General features: G+C 47.5%; 1 pseudogene; it reads right to left on the bottom strand.

Annotated features, from left to right (window-relative positions):
* The window catches only part of LOC144251395 (tyrosine-protein kinase SYK-like), a 45307-nt pseudogene extending 26017 nt beyond the window's left edge, over window positions 1–19290 (bottom strand).
* Between the last annotated feature and the right edge of the window lie 1030 nt (window positions 19291–20320).

Raw genomic sequence — 20320 nt, 5'->3', positions numbered from 1 at the left:
TGCACAAAGGACCATCACTGTCAGGTCCTCCCTGTCATCGAAAGTAGGTGTGATCTAAAGCAGAGAGCAACGTGTGGCTCCCTGCAGAGGTGTGAAAAGCAGGGGAACACTTTCAGATGTTCCTGAATGCGCAGGTAATGCCCCCCATTGTGAGTAGAACAGGGCCAAGAGGAAACCATTTCTAGACCAGGGCTGCGACATTCCTAGACAAGCGGCACCCTGGAGCCCAGGAATGCAGACTTAATTTCACCAGGGGTCTTAGCTGCTCAAGAGAGAGACAGAGGCTCTACCTGCAGTGCAGATGGCACCTGAATTCGATATCTACTCCTGCATCTCACAGCTCTGAGTCCCGGCCCCTGAGCCTGGCTCCCTGCCTATCTGCATCTGTATTTTGTGTCTATTTGTCTGAAAGACTATTCTGGGTTCTAGTTAGAATATCTTAGAAGGAAGCATTTTCCAATTCCCCAAAGCCAGGCTGCCTGTTCAACTCAGAGCCCAGGCCTGAATGGTAAAGGGCAGAACCTTCTGGACCTTTGTTTATCTGGCACAATGGTCCTTAGGCCCTGGCTTCTCAAACATGCAAGTCCCCTGGAGATCAGGAAGCAGGCTCTGATTGAGAAGGTGGGCAGAGACCCCTGTGTGCATTCCTAACATGCTCCAGGGGCTCTGCTGGTCTGGGGGCCACACTGTGGATGGACAGCAGCCTGTCCCCTCTTATTCCTTAGAGCCAGCCATGAGGAGGGAGAGGACAACGTGTACCTGCCAGAGTGTGTCGAACTTCTTTCCATCGGGGATGGAGAGCTTCCCTGTCTTGTCCTTGTCGATTCGATAGTGCAGCACCTTCCCTTCGTGCAGCAGGCACAGGGCATAGGAGCCATTATTGTCTCGGGCCCTGATCCTGGAAGAGAAGACACTGGGTCATCCCCACTCCAGCCAGTCCTGAGACAGGAGCCTGGGAAGCAGATGCTCTCGGGAACTTTCAGCTGGTGACACAGCCTGTGGGCTGTCCCAAACCTCGAGGGTCCAGGAAGCTTCAACTTCTAGTTCAGGGATGCTCTGCAAGAAGAGGCTGGTGGGTTCAGGACCAGGGCTCAGGTCTAGCAGGGCCCCAGCAGCCCTGGAGGGTAAGCCTAAGGCTCAGAGGACAGCAAACACGGCTCAGGGTGACTAGCACATGGGACCTTGCAGGGTTCTGAGGGTCTGTGGAGTGGGGTGGGCTCATCTCCTTTTGGACCAGGGTCTTGGTTTGGATCAACCCTAGATGGCAAGACCCACAGCCTTGCCATGGATGCAGGTGGGAGGGGTCTGGTGGGGAGGGGTGCAGGGTGGGCACCCTAACCAGGAATTTTCTGGGGCACAAATCTAGAGATGTGAAGCTTCTGATCCTCAGGGCCTTCTTTACTCCTTCCCCTCTTCCTGATGCAGGGGCAGGGCTGGGATTCAAAATGTTTAAATAGCTGAGTCAGGTGAAGTCCTTCAGGGCAGAACGTGCCATCCACCGGGGAGTGAGTGGCCGGCAGCACCAGGGCTGCTATCTGTGGTGCTGATGGTCCCTGAGAATCCATTGTCATTGTCATCATGGGTAACCTTCAGTGCCACCTGGTGTCCCAGGGGACTGAGACTTGGGATCTGATGACAAACAGATGAGGACACCCTCTCATGCACCACGAGAGTCTTCTGAGCATCTCAGGTACCACCAGATGCAGCCCTCTTGTCCCTGTTCAGGCCCTCCAGATCATGAGGTCTGATCAAGCGTGAGTCACAAAGGCCCCAGGAAGCTTCTCCAGCCCTGGCATTTGCTCACATGAGGAAGCAGAGGTCAGAAAGCATGAAGCCACACGCCCAAGGGGACATGCTCAGGGGAGAGCTCAACTGTGGCCCAGCTGCCGCGGAGAATGTCTGTGAACGGGGGTGGGTGGGGGGGGTGGGGGGGGATTCCTGCTGCCTCTTCTGGGTTGCAAGAGGTCACGGCCACAGTCACCATGAGAGTGAGATAAGCTCTGGAATGGGACTTGGCCACACTTCCTTTTCTCCCACCACATACTCTCATCTCCAAAATCAAGCCCAGGACTTGAAAACCAAACCCTGGCGTGGGGGGTTGGAACTTGAAACATGAATTTCTTCTCGAGTGGTGCTTAGCCAGGCACAGTGGCCGGCTGCGTTCCTCTATGCTCCACTGCTCAGGGCGCAGGCCAGGGGGAAGATACACACCCAGACCCTCCCTGGCTCTGGTTGGTGACTCTACTGAAACCTCCCCCTCTGTGAAAACAGCCCAAACCAATAGAAACACCAGCATCTCAAGATTGAATTCCTGTTTCACAGTCATGGGTCACTTAAAGCCATAGTGGGCTCCTGGTAAACGAACCCCCCCCCCACCCAACAGAAAAGTACACAGTGAAACATAGTTTTAGATGGACAAAAACTGAGTCTACTCTATAGGAAAGCTAGTTTATAATGTGGGGTGATTTATGCTTGCTTTGTTTATCTTATAAACATCAGTGGCTCACAGAATTTTGTGGATGTATAAATAATATAAATACCAAATAATTAAGCATTATGCATATACATGTAAAAGTTGGTCTTGGAGGAAGGATGACCAGAGGTCACATCAAAATTCTTCTTGATTTAGCTGGGTGTGGTGGTGCCCGCCTGCAATCCCAGCGGCTCAGGAGGCTGAGGCAGGGAGATGGCTTGAGCCCAGGAGTTCAAGGTCAGCCTGTGCCACACAGTGAGGCCCTGCTTCTTTAAACAACAAACCCCAAAATAGACACAGGAGATCACAGACTGCCCAGGGTGAGCATGCAATCAACCTCATAAGAAATCTGGCAGATGCAAACTAAGGCCACCACGGAAATACCACAAGACTGTTCCTCCCGGCAAAACCCCCAAAGACGGATAACTTCTGATGTTGTTAAAAATGGGGGGGCAGCATTCTGCTGGTGGAGCATGCACTGGGTCAACCACTTTGGAAAACTCTTTGGGCTGTCCCACAATCCACACCTTCATGGATCAACAATTCTATCTCCAGGTATTAAAAAAAACACGAGTATGGTGCACCTGAGACAGTGTTCTGGATCAGGCTCGGTGGCCCATGCCTGGAATCCTAGCAATTTGGGAGGCTTGAGGCAGGAGAATCACAAGTTCAAGTCTGCCTCAGCAATTCTCAATAAAAAAGTCAAAAGGGCTGGAGATGTGGCTCGGTGATAAAGCGCCCCTGGGTTCAGTCCCCAGTACTACAAAAAAAAAAAAAAAAAAAAAAAAAAAAAGTTGGACCTGAATGTGATAACAGCTCTGTCTGGGCTCATTGACACCTGTATGCAGTCTGGATTTTCACTCACCATAAAGTAAACAAATTGTATAATCAATCTATTCATACAATATACCAAAGCAATAAAATGACAAGTGGCAGCCATATGAAGCATCAATAAGTCTCACAGACAGAAAACTTACTCCAAGAACATGAAGTCCCCCCAAAGCAAACTGATTTATACAGAAATGGACGCCTGGGCAGTAAAAGTAAAAACAAAACCAAAAACCACCAAAATGTCCAGTAAGTGGTCCCTCCCAAGAGGATTGTGTGGAGGGAGAGGGTCGAGTCCTCTGGAACTCGGGCTGGATTTTATTTCTTGACCTGGGTGGTGTTGACTTGATACCTACTCACTAAGCTGCCCCTCTGTAGAGTCTGACACTCTCAGGTGTTTTATATCTCACAATAAAACCAGCATAATAAGAGCACTGGATCAAAGAGGAATCGGAGACCACCTCTTGCTTTTGAACACATGTTTTCCGAAAGACCCCCACTTTCTCAAGCTCCCCAAGGGAATGGGTCCTGCAGATTCCTACTCTCTACCTGGCAGCCCCTGCATGTTCTCTGAGACAGGTAGCTGGCAGGTGTGGCAGCTGCTGTGGGCACACAGCCTGAGCAGTGCCCCGGGCAGCTGGCAGGAAGTGAGCACCGAGAAGGGAACCCACAAGCCCAGCATCTGGAGCTGGTGGAGACCAGAAGGCTTCGGCGACATTAACGGGCCAGCAACCGGGAGCCAGCTGCTGGCTGCAGGCAGGTCCTGGGCTGGACTACACGGAATTTAAAATATGAGACAAATGGCTTTGGAACCTGCCTCCTGGCTCCTCTTCTGGGCCACCTCGTGTTCCTGAGCAAACTCCCCTTGGCAGGTGGTGTGGACAGCACCAGGATTACTGAAAGAGCCAGCACAAGTCCTTGTGTTCCTGTCAGGTTCAACAGGCCTCGGACTGTTCACCAAAACCTTGGACTGTTTATTTGGAAATTTTTTTCCCAAAGATTCCCTTAGAAGAAGCTAACAGATCTGTGGTTTGCCCTTAGAAAGCTTGGGGGTTTCGGGGCTTGATCTCAAGGTTATGCTGAGAAGTTGTGCTTACAGACCCTAGGCCAGTCTTTGTCCTCCTTGGTGTGGCTCCCCTCCTAGGGGGGACAGGCCCAGGCCTGGGCTGGGAGGCCTCGAACCTGTGCCATGCAGAGGCGAGACAAGAGACTATTGTTCCCAGGCTGGGCACCGCCTGGAAGTGCTGACACTCTTCTTCACCCTCTTGTGCCCTCCTGGGTGAAAGAAATGCATGGTCGTGACGCTGGGCACAGAGGGCCAGCTGAGGACCTGGGAAGTGGTGGACGCTTGCTCCAGGCAGTCTCTCTGAGGCTTCTAGGATAATGACAGAACTGAGCAGCCAGGCACATCCCCGCCCACTCAGTGTTCCTGTTCTCCTTGACATTTTTGTCCCTCTCAGGGCAGAGTAGAGCATCACTGGGCAAGACGTCATTCCAGAGGGGACGAAGGGCACCTGGCATCGGCTGTGTAGGCAGGAGGGACATTCACTGCGGCTGCGAGGCAGAGGGTGCTCAGTTCTCACTCAGTGGCTTCTCCAGAAAGCAGGGCTCAGGGGAGAGGGAGGAGGGAATGCGGGAGGCCATGACATCCTGAAGAGTGTCATGCCACTCAAAAGAGATGACAAGGCTATTGATCCCCCAAAAGGCACAATAAATAAATATAAATAAAATAAAAAGGCAACTTGTAGGGACTTTGGCTTTGTGCCATCGCAGTGTTTAGGCACAGCATGCACAGGCCATACAACACGGAAAATAAGATCAGTCCAGAACGCAATCCACGTTGGGGACCATGCCAAGTTGCTTTTAGCACTTCTGCCTTTTAAAACATTTTATCACAAGCACCTCTCTGTTGGAGTCTATGAGGGTGGAGTAAGTTCATGCTTCCTCTCTTTCAGTGTCATTGAAAATTGTGTCAGCACCATTGAGCTGATGCGGGCACCGCCCTCAACTGCCTTTGAACATTCATTTACCTTCAGACAGGCTGGGATGCTCTTCTGCTGGCCTATGACTGCAAAGCCACACACATAATATAAAATGGCCCACTTTAATCAATCACGGCCACAGATGAGAGCTCTGACTGAACTTGGTTTTCATCATGGCATCGGAGGCTCACAGCAGTCAAACAGTCCCACCCATAATGAACAAGGAGAAGGCTACTGTAAAATGCATAGCTCACTTTCAAAAAACAGAACTAAAATTGAGTTGAAATGTGAGAAGGGAAAAAGTGAGTATCAAATAAGAGCAAAACAGTGGGTTTAGGGCAAACACTAATACTGGTGTTGTAGTGAGCAGGGAGTGACCTCTTAATCCAGCAACCAGGCAGGCACTGGATATGAAGTCCACATGAACAGGGCAAAACCTCTTCAACTCTGGAGGAAAGCAATCCCAATATAGGACACCCAGGATTCCCACGGATGAATAGCAATCGAATTATGAGAGCAGAAATGAGCACCCCAAACACAAGGGAACACAAATTATGAGAAAAGGGCCATAGATTAAAAAGAGAGAGGAAGAGACAGAGATTAATCTCCCCACCCTATTACTTTCAGCATTTCAAAAAATCGGATATGGAATATAAACTATGTATGAAATGTTTAGAGAAATAAAAGATGGGATAATAAAAATTACTAATGTGATTCTCTCAAAAATTCCCAGAAATATTTGAAAAGCTACAACTGCTAGAAATTTAAAAAAAACATAATTGATAAGGAAAAATCAATGAGTGAGTATAACAGCAGATTTAAAAGAGACCAAGCAAAAATTAGTGAATTGGAAAATAAATTCAGTGACATTACCCAGTGGAGCATATAGAGAAAAGTGATGGAGAATAAGAAAGAATTATGAAGGATAAATTTAGAAGGTCTAACATATGTTAAATAGGAGCCTATGAAGCAAGAAATGATAGGCATGAAAGAAGGCAATTTATAGGGGAAAACAATAGCTAAGAGTTCTTTAGAACTGATGAGAGAAAAGATAGATACATGAGAACCACTGGCTCAGCTTTATATATATTAATTTGTTCATGTGCAAATGATTCAAGTTAAAACCTGACAGTAGTGATCCCTTATATGAAGGCAGCGCTGTCTAAGACTCCCAGTGGGTACCTGACCTTGTGGATGGTACTGAGCTCTAGGTACACCAAGAATCACATTAAGTACTTCACTATATATACTTAGCACTTTACAGGTTACCTTTGGCGTATTCACATTGCCAGCTTCACTACTCTTACTCTTGGGTCATTATTAAATAAAATAAGGATTAACTGAATACAAGCATTGCTATATCACAACAGTTGATCTGATAATTGAGATGGCTGCTAAGTGACAAAAGAATGACACAGGACAAAAGAATGACTCAGATCTCAGGAGGGACAGGATAGGACAACAGAAGATTCCAATCAAGGACACAGAACGCCATGTAATTTAAAACTTCTGAATTGTTGATTCAAGGTATCAGGCTCCTAGGCGTCAGGCTTGCCTGACTCATAACCTGTGTTTTACATGGTCCCACTCAAGTTTCTACAAGTACAAACAGTTTTAAGGTTAACTCTGTTTCACCAGACAAATATGGCAGCATTTGGGGTGTGATACAGGAATATTCTCACCTATAAATATGGGCACAGACCCTCTAGTGAATTATGGAAACCTCACACACTCACTGTGCTTAATTCAGCCTTTACAGCTATCACACATCTCAAATAGGCTTAAACGAGGTCCCCAGACCAGCAGAATCAGCAACATGGGCAAACTTGCTAGAAATGTCAACCATTAATCTTAACTAAATCTTAACCTAATCTTAGTGAATTAACAATGCAGGGAGTGGGGACCCAGCAGGCACAACTCCTAGTGTACACACACACACACACACACGCACACACACACACACACACATACACAGATGTGAAAGCTGCTGCTCAGTATATCATCTCCTCTGGCCCTTGTGTATGTTCTGTGAAGCCCAACTTAAGGTATCGCATCCATCTTTATCCTTAACCCTAATTTAGATTTGTTCCTTGGGCAGAGGGAATAATACAAAAGTGTGTATTCTCACAAGCTGAGGAACTGGCTGCAGAGTGAATAAATTTTTTATGGCTGCCTTATATCAGGTGGCCATTCACCGAAGAGCATCGGTGATTCTATTTCTGAAACACGGTATCTACCTGTCTTCTGGGTCACGTGGTTGAGGCAGGGGGCAGGGAGGGTGCAGGGATCAGTGACAGGAGTTAAATTCTGAAGTTCTGGTATTCAGGGTGATGATGTCACTTCTGGTGTCCCCAAGCCAGGTCTTCCCAGGTCTGATCCTGAACAAGAACTGCGAGGCTCTGATTTGCACACCCCAAATTATGTGTGGACACAGCCCTTTCTTTAAGCCCAAATCACTGAATATTCTAGTCTCTGGCAATGTACAAAGATTTGTTCAGCCCTCTAAACCATCTATTCCTGTTGATCATATCCTGCAGGGCCTCCCACGGAGCCCCAAACCTGAGAGGCCTGAATGAGTTAGTGAGTGTGTGTGTGTGTGTGTGTGTGTGTGTGTGTGTGTGTGTACAGGAGGAGTCTAAGGGTTTGGTGTGGAAGGGAGGAAAGAGAAGGGGAAAAATAACCCGAGTGCATCATACTCCCCCTGGAAAATGACTGATATAAAAAGGATGACTCAGGGACTAAGTGTTCATTCCTTCATGAAAGGGGCTGGGGTGGAAGGGCAGGAGGGCATGTGAATTCATATACAGAACACATAAGAAAAGGCCACACAGGTGCTGTGATTGTCCAAGGGAACTGGATAGGGGGGAGTCCACCATGGCCTCTGAAGGGCCAACTGCACTCCTCCTTGCTCTCTGCTCAGAGGGCCTTCTGAACAAGTTTCCCCCCCCCCTACATACAAAGAGCAAGGGCTTCTTGGAGTGATTTTAACTAGTACACCCAAGATCTGTCACTGGAGAGGAGCAAGTATAAGGTGTCCCACCAGATCACGTACAACAACCAAGGCCAGAGCAAAGGGGCCAGGAACGCTTTCCTGATCCACAAGGTAAGCCCACAAGCCACATCTTCCTTGAGAACTGCCCCACGTGGGTGCCTCTCAAATCCCTGGTTTTCAGAATTGCCTAGCATCTTGGTGCAGATGTGAGGTGTTCACCAAAGCTCATGGGTATGACCACGCAAGATACTTCCGAGGTGAACTGACCAGGTTATGACAGCCTTAACCTAATCAGTGCCTTAATCTTCTGGAATGGATCAACTGGGTGGTAACTGTAGGTATGTAGGGTGTGCTGGCGGAGGTGGGTCAGTGGGCGGGTCTCTGAAATTGACATTTTATCTCTGTCTTCAGTCTCATCTCTTCTCTCTTTTTGCTTCTTGACAACCATATCCTGACCTGCTTTCTTCCACCACACTCCTCCACCATGAAATTCTGCCTCACGTTGGATCCACAGCCACGAAGTTGGCCATCTATGGACGGAGACCTCGAAGACCTGAGCCTCAGATTAACCTTTCCTCCTAGAAAATTGTTCTTGTCAGGCCTTTTGGTCACTGCAATGAAACAGTGGACTTCCCCCCTCTTGGTTTCCCACCCTTCCCTCCCTTGGCCCATCCTGACCTGGGCAGGCTGCGGTGGCCATCTCAGACCCTGGGCTCCAGTGTCTCTGGCTCTGTGTGGGCTCAGAGTGCCCTGTCTGTGTTAGTCAGCTTTGCATCTCTGCAAGCTTTGCATCTCTTTTGCACCTTATAAGTGCTCCTCTCCCGTGACAGATCTTGGGTTCACTAGTTAAAATCACTCCAAGAAGCCCTTGCTCTTTGTATCTAACAGGATCAACTCAGAGCATGAAAAGTTGATTTTGGCTCAAGGTTTCCATCTCTGCCAGTTCCATTTCTTTGGGTCTGAGATTAGGCACAGTGTCATGGCCAGAGGCCCCAGTGGGGAGAGCTCTCAGATCATGGTGAGGTCAGGAACGGAGAGGGAGAGAGGAAGGGGATCTAAACCATAACACCTTCCCCCATCCATACTCAGGCCAGCTGAGGGGCCTCCTAAGGGATTTTAGTTCTATCCCAGAAAGATTACTCTGTGGCCAACTTCCATTCTTAGAGTTAACAAGGACCCTAAAAATATACAAATTGTGACTAATAATGAGTTGTGAACTTACAGAAAGGACTGATATCTATTTCTAGATAGAGAGAGCAATATTACTCAGTTTCTGTGAATGGGGAGGCAGTCAAAATACCATGTGATACAAACCTTGTAGAAAATAAAGGGGATTTTAGAGATGTATCAGGCAGCTCATGGAAAATCATGTTATTTTTCTAAATTTGTTTGCTAATAGTATTTACCAGCTTTTAAAAAAGGCAGTAATTGATTATGGTTACTTTGCTCTTAATTTTGTATTTTTTTAAAGAGGGTCTCCAAATTTTGCAGGCTCTGGACTCCACCAATCCTGGATTCTTCCCTGGGGGGAGGGATACATAATTTAAAGGAAATAAACTTTTTGTTTCCTTTTTCTAACAAATTCACTTTGTAGCCACCTGAGCTGTGACTAACTTCTCAAAATAGCAAGCTGGAGGAGATCAGAGAGAGCCAAGAATCCTGTTTCATTCCTTCCCCACATAGTCTCACAGGGACCTGTCCCCATGTGGAACAACATGTGCTACAGCATTTCAGATCACAAGGAGCAAACATGAGCTGGGGAGGTGGAACAGATCCACAAAAATTCACTAATTCAGGTGGTGGACAGACACTGAGTACCCCGAACAGGTCAGTCACAGGCCTGCACAGGACAAGGTCATAGGTGGCTTATGGGGAGTCACAGGCAGAGACAGTGACAGGGGCATGCTTGGAGTTCAGTGTGCAATATCAGGGAAATGAGGCCAGTCGGCATCCAAGAGCCTCTTTCCCTGTCCCTGAAGACCACTCCACCCTTAACCTCTGGAGACAAGATATAGTAAGAAGCATTGATCAAAGTAGCCCTTGGTAGCTAGTAGATAGGTAAAAGGGGGGAAGGACTGAGGCAGTGAGGGACGGGCTCTGTATCTTTCCGTGCCCACCTGAGACAAGGTGATCAGTGTCACCTCTAAAGAGGGCTGCAAGGACACAAGTTTCCCCCAAACAGGGGTCTTGCTATGTTGAACCATAAGTAACCCCACAAACTTCTAGAATGAATTCTCACAGCTTCACCTGTGACTACTCGGGTGATTCTCTAAATGGGACTTCTAGCAGGTCACTCAACAGTACCCCATAGGGAGTCGTTGGGAGTTAGCTCCCTATGTTCATTCGTGAGTCAAATTCAGTCTGTTTGGTAGGCTTCTACACATGCCCAGCATCTTCACACTGTAAGGTCCCTGCTTAGTATCTGGAAAGCCATCTTCAGTGACAGCCACCATTTTAAGAAAAATTTTGTTTTTCTGCCCTAGGGTGTTTCTGAGAAAGACTCACCACTCCCTTACACCAACCCCACCCTTAACAGCTTGCATTAGGACCCACCCTACTCTGATCCCTGAGTCTGCCCCATAAAAGTCCCAAGCCCCCAGCCAGTTTTGCCTCTCTCTGTCTATAGAGAGATGGCCTTTGTCACCTCTGACAAATAAACTGTCCTGTGTATCTCAGCCTGGTCTCTGTCTTTCATCTCTCACTTACCCATCTCTCGTTCCTCACTTTCCTTCAGGAATCACAAAACTTAGATTCTGTTTCTAGATTAGGGAGCCCTGAGGTTCATCAGAGGGAGGTCTGAGGGAAGGAGGGTTGGTTTGGGGAGACTTAGCTGGGGTCACCCTGGGCTAGGAATGGGCCTGTGTGGGAGACCTGTGTGGGAACCTTAACCCGGAACAGGGAAGTCAGGGAGATGGGTGGACAGGCATCAGAAACATCAGGACAAAAGAACTTACTTAGCAGTTTTTGTTCTCTGTGTATTTGTTCTTTGAGGTTTGGCTCATTTCCTCTTTTTTTTGGGGGGGGGAGGGGAGGAGGGGGATTTTGGGGATTGAACCCAGAGGCACTTAACCACTAATCCCTTTGTGAGTTTTATTTTGAGACAGGGTCTTCCTAAATTGCCTAGGCTGGTTTTAAACTTGCTATCCCCCTGCCTCAGCCTTTTGAGCTGCTGGGATTACAGTTGGGCACCACAGTGTCCAGGTCATTTCCTTAGTTTGGGTTCAGAGCCTTCTCCAGACTTCCATTAAACACTGGCGAGACCACACTGTGGCTGTAGTCACCTGGCATCCAGGGGGGATTAATTCCTGGACCCCATAAGGATCAGATCCATAAGCTGCTCAAGTTATGTTAAAGGGAACAGAACCTACACATATCCTACTGTAAACTTTAATCATCTCTACTTATAATACCCAACGTAAAAGCTATGTAAAAATTGTTAGTCTATATTATTTAGGAAAGAATGACAAGAAAGAAAAAAAAGTCTTTGTATGCTCAGTACAGGTACCAATTTAAAAATATTTCGGATAAAATTATCAGCGCTTATTTTCATAACCTCACTTGGCTGTTTTCACTGCTAGGACCTCTGGTAACTCTACTTCTGCTCCTCTTGCTCAGTCCAGGTCTTTTTAATCCAATAAAGCTTGTATCTTCCAGATTGCAACAATTCCATGTTAAGAGATGGCAACACAAGATTATCAACCCCTCCCTGCAACTGAGACCAGTGTCTATCTCCTTTAGAATAGTCAGGACAGGACTTTTGATCCCTGGCTAGGCAGGGTCATCACCCCTTGCTGGCCTGAAGCAGTCATAGAAGATGGATCTTCACCCCTCACTAACAGTAAGATTAAGGGATCAGAGTCTCAGGGGAGGAAATAGAGAGGGATTTAGAATAAGGAGACAGAACTATGGAATCTTAAGGGAAACACCCTCAAGCCATTGAAATGCAGAGTTAAGTCACTGAGATGCAGAAAACACACTTGCAAACTTTGGCCCATGTTCTTGGTTTGTGATCTTGAAAAATGAGGGAAATACACAAGCGCACAGGAAAACTGGCATGATATTGTGCGGCAACACCCTGGATCCACCTCCCATCCAGCCCCTGATGTAGCCCTTCTATAAATATTGAAACCCCCCCCCCCCGCCAATTCAAGGCAGGGCTTCTTACTTTTGAGACAGCCTACCTTCTCCCTTGAATGTGCATCTACCTTCCTAATAAAAGTCTATCTGTGCCTTAAAACAAAAAATTCAGATCCACGAATGTGGAACCCACATAAATGGGAAGCTGGCTGTATTTAGTTATCCATCTGCCCTGCAAAGCAGCACCTCATGGGTGATGTCTGGTCATCAGCAGCTGCTGGATCACCTTTGCTTCATTGAAGGATGGATTGCTACTTGGAGGGAGTCACTGGATCTTAACAAAAGCAAGTTTCAGAAACCCCAAATTCTCTACAGGGCCCTGTCTCCAAGTACACTCAAGGGCAGTCCTTGCCCTCAAATTCTGCCTTCTGTCTTGTTGCCACATTGCCCTGAGAACAAGGACAGAAATGAGATGTGACCCCTAACCACAAACTCAAATGGAGAAGGGTGTGGGCCCTGCGCACCTTATACGGAGCCACCATCCTGAGCACCACACGAAGGGACAGGGACTCAAAGGGAATGTGACGCTTGTCCTATCACCAGGGAGCTGGAAGCCCAGACACAGAACATGGGGCACCAGGGACATTCTGCACTGTGCCCTGAGGACTCTGCAGCAGAGCTTGGCACATGCCACCCTGTCTTCCCACAAGCATTAAACACAGTTCCTGTGCTCAGGCATGAGAAGGCAAAGACCCCAAGGTCACAGTAAAAAATAAACTCTGCCCCACTGTTCCAGCATGCATGAATACGCACGGCCTGGCTCTGAAGGGTGGGCCCCCTTTCTCTCCAGAGCCTGTTGAGGATATGAGAGGCAGAAAGACCACCCTGAACACCTGGTGCATCTGGCCCTAACTATCCCAAAGGTGGCCCCACCAACTCACCTGGAGCATAGCCTACCAAAGCCTGAGACCTTCCAGGTTATCCCTCCTCCTCCACCCCTACCCTCCTCCCTCTGCACCATCTAGCTGGCCTCCCATTGGGGCCCAGCCCTCAAGCACACCCCTGCCTCGAGGCACTCACAAGAGCTCAGGTGGGATGCATCCTTATGGCCACAGGTCTCTCCTTTGCAATGAGGCCCTCCCTCACCACCTGGCATAAAACAGGATCCTAGTTAAGTGCCCTCAACAGACTATCAGCTCTCCATATTCACAGTTTCCACATCCAATACTCGTTCAACCAACTGGGAAACTGAATTATTTCAAAAACAAAAACAAAAAAAATCAGTCTGTACTGAGCATGCACAGACTTTGTTCTTGTCATTATTTCCTAAATAACATAGATTAACAACTCTTTCCACAAGGTTAACATTACATTAGGTATTACAAGCTATGTAAAGAGGATTTAGACTATCTGGGAAGTTATGTGCAGATAGTTTACCATTTTATACAAGAGACTCATGCACTGGTGGATTTTGGTATCTGAAAGGGATCCTGGAACAAATTGCCCCACGGATGTGGAGTGATGACCGTAGAGAGCACTTCTAACTGTTCAGTGTCTCTCACTAAGAAGCTGGCTCCATAAAGGCAGATACTTGCAGGGCTGAGTTCTCCCACTGCAGAACCCCTCAGGGCACCCAGTATTTGGTGCTTTACAGAACTACAGACTCCAGTAATGTTGGTTCATGGGTAGATGAGCAGATATAATAACAGGAGAGGAGATACCAGCCACATTCTTTGGGAAAATCTAAATAAAGGCTTGGGAAGGACTAGGAGAAAGAAACCAACAGCTTGGTGACACCCGCCTTTTCTAAGTGAGGATGCCCAGCCATGACTGGAATCCAGTTGTGACTTCAAACACCCTGTGCCATGGCTATTTGTTGGAAGGAAAGAACATCTTAGGACAGGTCAGATCTGAATCACTCAAAACCAGGCTTGGGATCTCCTGCAACTGTGGTGCACCCCCACAGGGGCAGGTAGGACAGATGCCTGTCATAGACTGAAGACAGGAGTACTCATGGCACTTGTGCAGCCTCAAGATCTGCTGCTGGCTCATAAGAGTCACTGGAGTTTGTTAGCTCTACTTCCCACGAAATAAACACCAGCGGATACTTGTCAAGATGAAGGAATCTGGACCAGCCTGGAGGCAACCTGAACTTGGGAGAATCATCACATTTGTTGACATAGACCCTGCTCCATGCCAGACACAAGGAGGATCTGGGCCAAAATCAGGATGCTAGAAACTCCACAGTCTACAAAAGTACATGAGCCCATATTCAGACACGCAAGCACTGTACACCACTGTCTCGCAGAAATGTCTTGGTCTCCACCAAGTACCCCATTTAGGTATTGCAGGAGGACTCATCGTCATAAAATAAAACCTTCAATAGTAAAGGTTTCTAGGATGCCTCTTTATATTTTATCTGTAACAAATAACCATGAAGGTTCCTAGTGAAGAGAATTTCCTGGTTCTAATGTTGGAGAAGAAACACTAAAAGTTAGTGGAGAGAGGTAAACGCAGACTGGTATGGACCCAGAGTCCATGCCCTGCTGTGAGCTTGGCATGTGTTTCCTTGAATCTGCAAGGCAACAGTAGGCAACATCACCACTGACCACAGACCCAGACAAGCTGAGCCTCAGGAAGGTCATCCCGTAGTCTGAGGTCCTACAATTGGCATTGGAACCTTGGTTGTGAAGTGGGGACTCTCCAGCTCCACCATGGGCTCCTGCCTGTCAATAGTAACCTCCCTGACACAAGGCCTGAACTGAAGGGTGCTGATGTTTGGCAGCGCCAGGAAGGAGTGGGGACTGGGGTGTGGGCAACAAGCAAGGTAGCATCCAAGAGATTGGAGATCACCATGTAAGGCAGAGCAAGAACCCAGTCCATAGCTGGCAGCGCTGGCACACACCTGGAATCCTAATGACTTAGGAGGCTGAGGCAGGAGGGTAGGAGGATGGCAAGTTCAGAGCCAGCCTCAGCAATTTAGCAAGGCCCTAAACAACTCAGCAACATTCTGTCTCAAAATAAAATGTGAAAAAGGGCTGGGGACATGGCTCAATGGTTAAGAGCCTCTGGTTCAATCCCTGGTACCCCTCTCCCACCAAAAAAAAACAAGAACCCAGTTATAGAGTTGACTGGGGGGACTATGAAAATGTGGATGTTGGAGAAGGAACACTAAAAGTTAGTGGAGAGAGAAAAGCCCTCTCCAAGGGGCCCTGCACCTCATGAGCTCTAATATCGGCTGATGCAGATGCACAGTGGTTCTGAGACACTCCTATGTTAACTGTGAGCCCCAGGACCACGAGGGTGCATGGGATGTCAGTCTGTGCAGCAGACAGACAAGGATGCACACCGGGTCCCCTGCCTTCTGCATGAAATTCATACATGGCCTTGAAGAAAGAAGGTGAGAACAGGACTTGGGCCCATGTAGGGTGTGAACACTTTTTTCAGCAACAGGTAACTTTGAGAAATAAAATCTGCTCCATGGTTATTTCCCAAAGAGTCTAAGAACAGGTCCTCTTAGCAAAGAGCCAAAGGCCTTGTCTCTGGGTCTTGTCCCTCGGGCACTCAATACATGAAGAATGCAGTCCTGTGCAATGTGTGTTGGAAATTATTGCTGAGGAAATGGAAAAAGTCCAAACTGAGAAAATGAGCTTCTAGGTGTCTACACGGAGGGCAAACACCTTTTCTTCTGCACACCATCAGTGCCAGCAGCTGGGGCTGCAACACCCTGAAAGTCACAATCTGACATCATGCATCTCAACCTGGGCTACTTTTTTATTTTTTTTAAGTTTGTGTTTAAAATCATTTTAAAAAATCAGAACTATGAGAAAAATTCTTTAAATAGGTGGATACTCAGAGAATACACTTCTGTTTCTAGCAAAAGTTGACAGAGTCTGCCGGGTATTCACCAATGTGCCTGACCACTAGATTACCTCACTGTTTCTGGTTCAGTTTCTGAGGCAAGAATGGGGTCCTCTGTGGTCCCCGGGAAGCATCTCTGTTGGGAACACTGAGTTGTGACAAATGCACATGAGCCTTCTCTCTGCCAGCAACCATCTGCCCTTTCATCTTGCCAGAGCACCTTGGGAGACAGGTGCTTTCACCCCAAAACAGCTCTCAACCTTTCTGGACCATGACTCCACCCAGCTGGCCCACTCCTCCAAGGCCCTTCTCAAATTCAGGTTTACACTGACCCAATAAAGACCAGGAGTAACAGAACCCAGGATTCATACCTTCTGATGTTTGAGATTATAAAATGAAGTCCGCAAACCCATTCTGATTAAATAGCTATAATCACTGTTTATATAGACTACTCCCAGGAATCTTTTTGAAAACAAAAAAGAAAAAGTCTACCCTGTTAGCACTTAGTTCCAAGAAAAAAATAGAAGTACAGTCTGAGGTTGGGGGTGGGAGGATCTGAAGGAACAAATTTGTGTTTGCCTTTCTGTTCCATGATCACAGACATTGTCTGTGCTCCCCATATTTGCCATGAAAAGTGGAATTCAGGTTGATCCTCTCTGAGCTGAAAATCTGAAATGTTCCAAAATCTGAAACTTGGGAGCTTGAACATGTTACCAGAAGTGCAAAATTTCACACCTGGTCTTATGTAGTGGGTCAAAATAGGTGCACCAAAAATACCATCTGAGATTCTCTTATACACAATGTGTATTTCCCAAGATATTTCCAAAATTAGAAAAAAAATATCAGAAATCCAAGGCACTTCTGGCCCCAAGCATTTTGGATAAGGATTATTCAACTGTCTGTGGCTGAACGCCATTTTCTTTAAACATGGAGTCCCTCTATACCCAAGAAGGGTGTGCACTTCAGGAACACACTAGGCAAAACACACTGGGTCACGGTTAATAGTTTAATATGAAGTGTCCTTAGGACAGGTCAGCACATGTGTCATCAGATGAAAACATGTGACCCCTTCCTGGGGTCACATGGAATCTACTCAGGGGGAAGCCAAGTTCCCCTTAACTATCCAAGCAAGTCCAGAGATAGAAGGTGAGGGGAAAACACATAATACTTACAAAAATTTTCCATTCGTCTTTGATCCTATCAGGACAATCTGCTCAGATTCATCCCAAAAGATGTCCTGTGGAACCAGGGCATCTTTTCATGGGCCATGGTGGCGATCAGCTTCTCCAGCTGGGGCTTCTGACTTATGATGGCTTGTTCCAGAGCCTGGCCCTGTGTGACCAGGGAGAGAGAATGAGCCACACCAGGTAGAAATGGAAAAAAATCCACACAAGCCATGTCTGATGTTTGGTGAGCTCTAATGTGGCCAAGGAGGATCAGATTCCATCCATCCAATCACTTATTCATTCAGAAAAAAACAAACTGTAGGATCTTGAAAGTGACTTAAATACCTTCAAGTGTATAAATAAGAAAGATGTTTTGGAAGAAAGAGTTTGGCCTTTTCGAAACCAGACAAAATGTTGAATACCACCTGGTATAAACACCAAGGCCCAGAAAACCAAATCATCCACTAGGTAGACAGTTCTATGATAGAACCTGGTTATTCCAAGAAGGTCTTAGGTCAAGAAGCCCTAAGAGGTGAACAAGGAAGGCACCTGAGGTGTCCGGTCCCCTTTACCTAGTTACACTGGGCACCTCACTGACCCTGTACCTGTAGGAAGCATCATCAAAGAAAGCACAGGGGAAAACTCTTGCCCCTGTGAGCAAAGCGAGATGGAAACCAACGGTGGAAAACTGGGCCGAGCACTTAGTCAATCAACTACTTTGTCTTTCTTAGTGGGAAAGAAACCAATCTTTTCAACAGTTACTAACGAAGAAGCCAGTGTTTGAATTTGCATTAATCAAGAAAAACCCAAGAAGTAAAAATAAAAATAAAACCATCCCAAATATGTAGCTGAGAAGAGCAAGGAGGGTAGGTAAGAATGTGGACACCTTTGCCAACTTTCCAGAGGCAAACTTTTGTGCACGTGTCCAAATTAAACACAAGCATCCTCTGCCATGGCAAATCTGGCTCTTGGGCTTTATACCAGAGATATTGCAATCCAGCTTAGTATTGGCATAGAGTGATATCATTAGCAGCAGTATTTATATTGATAAAAGGGTTCATCAGTGGATACTAGTTAAATAAATTATGGTTCCCAGTGGGCAATGCCAGGTGGCCAAAGAAAGGGTGGTGCACCTATGTGTGTGTGAGACAGAACATTCAGAGAGAGATATTAAGAATCTGTAAATTCAAGGGCCAATCATTATGCACGGCATGACCCTGTTAGGTAAATATCAATGTCTCTTTGAAAAGTCCCTCCATGAACTTGGTGGCAACATCTCCTGTAGTGTAGAAAGCCACATCCCAGGCATGAAGTTTCCCTGCCTCAGCATATAAAGGAGGAATGGTAGTCTTCCTAGAGTCAGTCGCTTTTTGGCTAAAATTAATGGTTAAGGAGTTGGGTGCTCATTTGTGCACACTAGGTTTGCATGTCATGGGGACATCTGTGTGGGATCCCAGGTTCCCATGAACACAGGGTGCAGGTCCAACTGAGACCCACCTGTAGGTTCCATGTCTGCTTTACATATTCCCTGATGAGGTTTTCCTTCAGGTCCTCGAAGGGCCCTGTCTTGGGCTGCACTCCGGGGAGTGGGTTGAAGGGTTTTGTGAGAAGGCAGATGAGGCCATCGGATTTCTGGGAGTGAAATTGGCAGAGGTCAGCAGGGCTGCTGTGGGTCCTGCCACCCGAGATGGCATAGGTGCCATTGATCTCCCTCTCGATGGTGTAGTGGTGTGCCTTCCGGCCATGAGCCACCGACAGGGCAAAGCCACCCAGGTAATTGCGACTCTGACACAGCAGGTAGAGCCCATCTGTCATGCCCCCCTGGACCAGGAAATCTTTGGCCTCCTCCAGAGTTATGTTGCCAAAAAAGAAGGGCAGGTGGTTGGTGCTTTCTGTTGGGCTGTTGGCCATGCCTGCGCCGTCTCCTCAGGAAGTGACAGGGCCCAGGCAGGGAGACACCTGGGGACAAGACAAAGATGAGAAGACTTCAGTGAGCAACTCAAGCTGTGAGAAATGTGGGCTGAATCCCTCTGAACCCTTGCCAGCTGGAGACAGATCCTCCCAGCTCAGAATGGAAGTGCTTCCCTCTTTGGACTTCCCATCATGCACTGTCATTTCTGCTCACACGACTTAGGGTTTCCCAACCCGCCCTCTGCATAAATAACCCCAAATCACAGCCTTTGGCCAAAGTCACCAAATTCACTTTTTTTTTTTTTTTTTGGTGGGGGACAAAGAATTTTAAGAAGAAACCTACTAAAAAAGAGAAGTACACAGAAGTGTTATTGCAAAACAGGCTCAGGCACTCCCTGTGTGGGTGGACGGCAGCACCCAGGAGCAGAGACCAATACAAGCTTAAAGCCAGGGTTTCTTTGGAGATGGCGACGATTTTTTATTTTTGCAGGGCGCATTGCCAGTAAAGATGCTGTTGAACTTCTTTCCTCTCTTTTTTTTATTTTATTTTTTTTAGTTCTCAGTGGTCACAACGTCTTTGTCTGTATGTGATGCTGAGGATCAAACCCGGGCCGCGCATGCCAGGCTTGAGCCACACCCCAGCCCTCCTTGCCTCTCTATCTGAACTACAGAGATGACTCCAGATAGCCACTGGGGGAGTTGATATCCAGAGAGCAGCCGTGGGGGCCTCATCTGTGACCATGGAACACTGTCCCCTTCTGTCACCACAGGCCTCCCCAACCGTGGTGTGGGGTGGAGACCAGACAGTAGCTGCCTGAGGCATCCAAGCCACATCCTCCTGCAGTTTGCTTGAGCGTGGGAACAGTATGCCCAGATCCCACTCCACTCCACTCCATCACCTCCCTTTGTCACATGGCTTCCCAGGTGACCAGGGCTCCTCCAATGCATGGGTGATAGATAGTACAGGCTCACAGCTACAAGGATATCTGAGCAGGAAGGTACTGCCCCCTGGTGCCAGCACACACTGCAG

Source organism: Urocitellus parryii (genome assembly GCF_045843805.1).
Source record: "Urocitellus parryii isolate mUroPar1 chromosome 13 unlocalized genomic scaffold, mUroPar1.hap1 SUPER_13_unloc_17, whole genome shotgun sequence".
Taxonomy (NCBI): domain Eukaryota; kingdom Metazoa; phylum Chordata; class Mammalia; order Rodentia; family Sciuridae; genus Urocitellus; species Urocitellus parryii.
Note: the sequence above shows the minus strand (reverse complement) of the source record. Positions and strands in the feature narration are given on the sequence as shown.